Here is a 6,397-nt window from a genome sequence, read left to right on the forward strand (position 1 = left end):
CATTTCCATATACTGGAAGTACATGTGTAGTAATTTTGGGCCACATACTGAATATTGTGGATGGTACCTTGTAAATATTCTGGATTTAGTGCTATTCAAAGTAAGCATTTTTAAAGCTGTTTCTTTTTTAATTATTTATTTAATAACCACATGATTAGAAGAAACATTTCATTGCAGCCTTAACATATTCAGTAACACATTCCAGAGCAAGGATATATCTCTTTCAAAAGCCCTGCTGGTTTGCAACTTGCTATTTAGACCAGACAGACGCAGATCTGCCTGCTTCTGTCTCTTAAGTAATGGGATGACAGGTATGTGTCACCTGCTAGCATCATAGTACTGTTTCTTAACCAGCAAGCAGCCAAGTCCATCTAACACTAAACTCACTTTTTCTTACTCTTATTGCTGTTGCTTCTGGTTAAGATCCTTGGAAAGATCCTTTGAATATTTAATTCAGAAAATCTAAGATTTTGGCAAAGTTTATTCAGAGGTCTGTGGTAAGCCTAACCTTTCCTTTGAACTGGGATTTCCCTACTCATTTTCTTACCATTTCACAGTCCAGAATTAAATTACTACTTATTATGACCAGTGTTTTCTACTCATACATGAGCTGGTCCATGCTACAGGAACTGGCTGCATGCTTAGGCAAAATGTGATATAAACCAAACGTACCCAGCACTCTTCCCTTTCAAGATCCAGGGAATTTCTAGGTTTTGCCTGCTACTGATTTCTCTCCAGTGCGAAGCGAATACACGTGTTTGTAACTATAGAAGGGAGAGTTCATCTTATATAAACAATTCTGCAATTCCAAAAGTGCCCTATCATTTCTACACACCAATTTTCCACATAAGACAAAGAATCAGTCATCCATAGAGATTATGTCCACATTTAGTCTTTGTTTAGTGATAGCTCTCTATAATTTATCTGTAATCTCTGAGGACCATGTTATTTTCCTGAGCTTGAGGTCTACTTGTCAATTGGATGCTGATCCATATTTACAAAACATCATTTTCTACATAAAACCTTGTGCCACTGTGATCAATAGAAATCCACAGCCCCAGTTGATGTTCCTATAGCTTCTTGCTCAAGTCCCTATCTCCTCACTTGTCAATCTCTAGCTTCTTTATTAGGTACTTGCTGGGGCTTGTTTCCTCAAACACACTGTAAGCATCTTGTTGTTGGATGTCCTGTCTTGTGTATATCCAAACTCTTAGTGCTAGCTCATGTATTTTGCTAAAACATAATTGTTTAAAGCAGATTTCAAAAGGAATGAATATTTCTGTCATTTTTGATATAACAAAAACATAGTATTGTCTCAAGAATGCACTTTGCCTCTTACAAACATAAAACGCCTGGTTTCTCAGTTGACGTCCACAGAAGGCTTTGAGGACTATGAAGGAAAACAGATTTTAGGTAACTCACCAACAGATAAATGGTGACATATGACAGGTAACTCACCAACAGTTAAATGGTGACATACGACAGGTAACTCACCAACAGTTAAATGGTGACATATGACAGGTAGCTCACCAACAGAGGAAAACAGATTTTAGGTAACTCACCAACAGATAAATGGTGACATATGACAGGTAACTCACCAACAGTTAAATGGTGACATATGACAGGTAACTCACCAACAGATAAATGGTGACATATGACAGGTAACTCACCAACAGTTAAGTGATGACATATGACAGGTAACTCACCAACAGTTAAATGGTGATGACATATGACAGGTAACTCACCAACCAATAAATGGTGACATATGACATGCATGAAAAATGTACCCAGGATATGGACCAAGCAAAGAATCAGAAAAGAAAATGAGCCAAATTAAATATGGAGAGAGAAGTTACACTTCAATCCCACCAGTACGTTCATGGTTACAAATACAAGGACTAGGAAATATTTTCAGCCCAAATCTTGGTTTCCTCAACTGGGGATGAAGACACTGATCATTGTCTATATTTTGCAGCATTGTTTTGGATATTAGATGACTTAATACAAGGACCTTGAGCAGTACCTTGAAAATGCAGTCGGTATTCAACAAATCTTAGTACCTGCCACTTTCTACTATTCTATTTCTTGATAAGCCTGGGAAGCCTTAAAAAGGGTCACTTTCTAAGTAATGAGTCCCTTAAACTTAGAAGGAAATGGCATATTATGTAACTCTTTGACACACACAGACATACAAACACATACATATATATCTCTCTCTATATATATACATATATGTGTATATAAATATATTTGTGATACTGAGGCAAACTTGGTCTACATAGTAAGTTCCAGACCAACTGGGGCTACAAGGAGACCCTATATTAAAAATTAAAAAAAAAATAACCAAAAAAAGAAATTCCAATTAGGTAGATGTTACTATCTCATAAAACAAAAAACAGTGCTCCTTAATAAAAGTATCACTGCAAGTAGCAATTCATTGTGGATCACTTCACTCTAGTCTTTGTTTTTATCACTGTAGTAATCTTCCATTTAGTTCTTTGAATTGTTATACTCAACTGTCAACAATCCGAATTTCCATATAAAGATAGTTTTCTTCAATCATATGAAGCCAAACAAGCAATTTATGACTACCAACCAGCTGACACCCTGCTTTTGGTAGACTGCTCCCTGTGTAGAATTATGCGTGATGTGTATTGCTACAGCCTGGTATCCAACGGAATTGATTTGACACCATTAATCTCATTTCTTCTAGGTCCCAAGATTTTAAGACCTTTCAAGTGGGGATGCAATGGGCCTTCTTTTCTGGCTTACCATGTCACCAAGTAGTTAAAAACCTGAAGCTAACTTTTATGAAAGAAACTAGGACATTTTTATAGCCTCACAAAACATGCTCTTTACCAAATACTCTTTCTTATTGCTGAGAACATGAAAAACAATTAAGTTTCAGTAAATTCACCAACATATCACCATCAGGCATCGCCACTGTTCTAGTACAGTTAGTAATAGTTAACCTTAAGCAGACCACTGTTTTGTTCAAGCATATGTTTCAATAAATAGAATTTCAGTTAAATTTAAACTAGTACTTTCCTTTCAATTTGCAAGAGTTTCTGCTTACTCAGAAACATCTCCGCGTGAGACGCCTATCTATGAAAACATTACGGAAAATATGGGTGTTATCTGTCCAAATTGAGAGGGACTATGCCCACAGGGACTCTTGAAGCACATGTAAACTTTGTCTGTCTCAAAGTTCTGTTGTCTTATTCACCATGTAAGATCAGTTCTCTGAAGTACAGCCCATGATGATTCTAGCAATAACCATTACCTTTTGGTTACAAAAACATCACTGAGTGAGGCACAGAAGTGTGGTTTCCTGAAGCATGGAACCTAAGACCAGAACATGTTTGTAAGTCTCCATCTATCACTGTCCAAGCCAAGCTCAGAGGGTCAAGATACAAATTAGAGAACAGGATGTTGTATTTCTCTGAATATTCTACTTATGTAAGATTCAATTCTCTGTGCTCCATGTATGAGCCAGTCCATGGCCCCTTTCCCTGGAGCTACTTTGTCTGCAGATGCTATTAATCAGTCTTGAGTCCTTACATCAGAAGTCAAAGAACTTCTCGCATGGTCAATATTCTTTGAAAATTTCTCATAGAAAAGTTGAAAGTTTCTACTAAATCCCATAGGTGCAAGACAGTAATATTCCAGGAAAATAATTTCTTATGATTTCAAATATAATGTTTGATTCTAAATTTGATGCAAAAAGTTTGGCAAAACAACTAGATAAGTTAGAATTTATGTAATCTTATTTAAGGAGGTAATGATAAAAATGCAAATATGAATTTGCCTCTAGCCTCTCTTAGCTAACAGAATAAATCTTAGCTAAATCATTTATTCCCGCTCCTATACATATTCATATTCTGGCTGTTGCCTGAAAACTCAGGGGTAAAAAGTAAAGGCCTTTAGAGCTTGCTAGGATGCTATTGGTAAACAGACTAAAAGGCATAATATTTGGCAATATGCCTTCTTCAGTCTCTTCCTACTTCCTGTTTATTTCCATATGGTGCCTCTGTCTCAGGCTAGACACTGTCTTGTCTTCCTCAAATGAGCCATAAGCCAATTCATATTTCATTTTAATCTGTTTACCCTAAGAAATGAATGCCACCTGCCTCACATCCAGAAGGGTGTGCCTTGGTTTGGATCAATTTCTTAATGTGATGTCCTGCTTTTGCTGCTTCAAAAGACATATTTACTATTGGCCTTATTGTGTGAGAGAAAGCAAATTTGTAGAGAAAATTTACAACTATCTTTGAGTGAAAACCGATCAATATTATATGCGTAACTAAAATATTTAAATGAAATTTATTTTCTGTTTTGCGAGAAATTCTTAAGCTGGACTCTGTGGATTATCAACCAATCAGTCTTTCTTTGAGACTCTGGTTCCTCTATAGTTCTTAGGACTACATTGGTATTAAGTAAAAGTGAGTCATCTGAATTAATTTAAAAGTCAAATTTAGAGGGCTGGGAGGTTGATTCAGTGGTTTAGAGCACTGGCTACTCTTGCAGAGGACCTGGGTTCGATTCCCAGTACCCACATGGCAGCTAACAACTGTCACTGTAGTTCCAGGAGACTCCGATGCCCTCCGTGGCATTGCACAACACGATGCTCTCACATACATGCAGGCAATACACTCGAACACATAGAATAAAAATAGTAATAACGTCAAATTTAGTGCACATGTTTGGGGATGTCTCTTGTAATCCGCCTGCATCAGTGGAGTTGGCACTAGAGAACACTGGAGAAGAGGCTCTGGACTGCTTGCTCCTGAGATCTCTGTTCTCTGCTCTTGATCTGTGTCTCTGGAAAGTTGATGAGTTAGTTCCTAGGTAGCAGAATGGTTCTTACTGTTCAACCCACATCACAGAAAATGGCCATCTAGCAATTCCACATTTACGTCACTCTTCTGAGACGTGAACAAGGTAGAGCTCAGATCTGTTTGTGCGTTGACAGGTTTTCAGTGGCAAATTACGAGTAGCCCCATCTCTTTCTGCCTATAGGTTGAATCTGATCACATAATATAGCAACTCCTGTTGTAAAGTGCCTGATGTGCTTTTATTTTTTAAGTGGCAAGTGTTAAAACCAGGCCTTGCAAATGCTGGGCAAGGGCGCTACCATGTAAAACATGTAAGTAGTGGAAGGGAAGTTTGAAGGATTATGGATGACTGATTTAACTCTCAGTTATGTACTACTTGTGATGCTTTTACTTAACAAAGAGAAATGGATAAATGGAATAATTAGCTGATTCATTGTGCTAGTCTATTTTGAGTATTTGCCAGTGTCCAATCAGAAATATTTCAAATACGTCTTGAACTCTAAGAGAAAATTAGAATTGGCTTTGGTTTGTAACCAGACCTATAGAATCATGTTTCTTGTCCAGAGACACTAACATATTTTACCCTTTTGGAATCCTGTTTGGCAGCAAACCTCTCAATACATGTGCTCCTTTTCATGTTTTAGATGAATGACACTATACTGTAGTATCGCTGAGAATATAAGCATATAGATTCATATGTAGTTATAACTCTAAAATATTAATTGCTGGCCCTGACATTATTCTCTGATGTAATGTGGTTCACATTCTTTAGGTCAAAAGGCAGGTGTGATGGATGCATTGCTGACATCATGATACTGTCAAAGCCAAGGTCGTAGGGGAAGCTCTTTGTGAACCAGAGTTTCCAAAGACAGAAAGGGAAAACCAGAATCCCAACACTCCTCTAGTCTTCCTATTAGTGCATACCAATAAACACAAGAAAAATTGCTGGTAATAATCTTATATTTTAGAAACTAACCCAAAATATTCATCTCTTTATCTGAAAAATGTAAATATTTAAATATATCAAGTATACAAATACATATTTATAATATGTAAATATATAAAAAGCATTTATATAAATATTTATAAGTATGTAAACATTTAAGAGGATTTCATCACATCAGTGAGAAAAGTAACTGATACAAAGCTCCAGGCTGGACACAGTGACTTTTACTTTGAGGAGTTAAACATAAGTAGGTGGGCCTGTGTTTCACGCCCATGATCTCAGGTACTCAGGATGCTGAGGTGGGAGGATCATTTGAGCCCATGACTTTGAGACCACCTTGGACAGTACAGCGAGACCCCATCATAAAACAAACACAAAACAGACAAAATCTCATGGCTCCAACCTTTGCGAATATCCAAAGTCACTGCATGCTAATGGATGAGTCTACAAATACCTCAGGAAAAGTTAGCTAGAAGTGCTTAGGATTTAAGCACAGTGGATCAATATAACTTTTTTTTCCTAGAAACTCTGAAAGTATTTTTAACTCAGGTCAATCAGCTTTCTGACACTGTAACACATATTCAGGATAACTTATAAAGAGGTTTCTGTTGTCTCA

The sequence above is a fragment of the Nannospalax galili genome, unplaced genomic scaffold, assembly GCF_000622305.1.
Source record: "Nannospalax galili isolate Female #2095 unplaced genomic scaffold, S.galili_v1.0 scaffold252, whole genome shotgun sequence".
Classification (NCBI taxonomy): Eukaryota; Metazoa; Chordata; class Mammalia; order Rodentia; family Spalacidae; genus Nannospalax; species Nannospalax galili.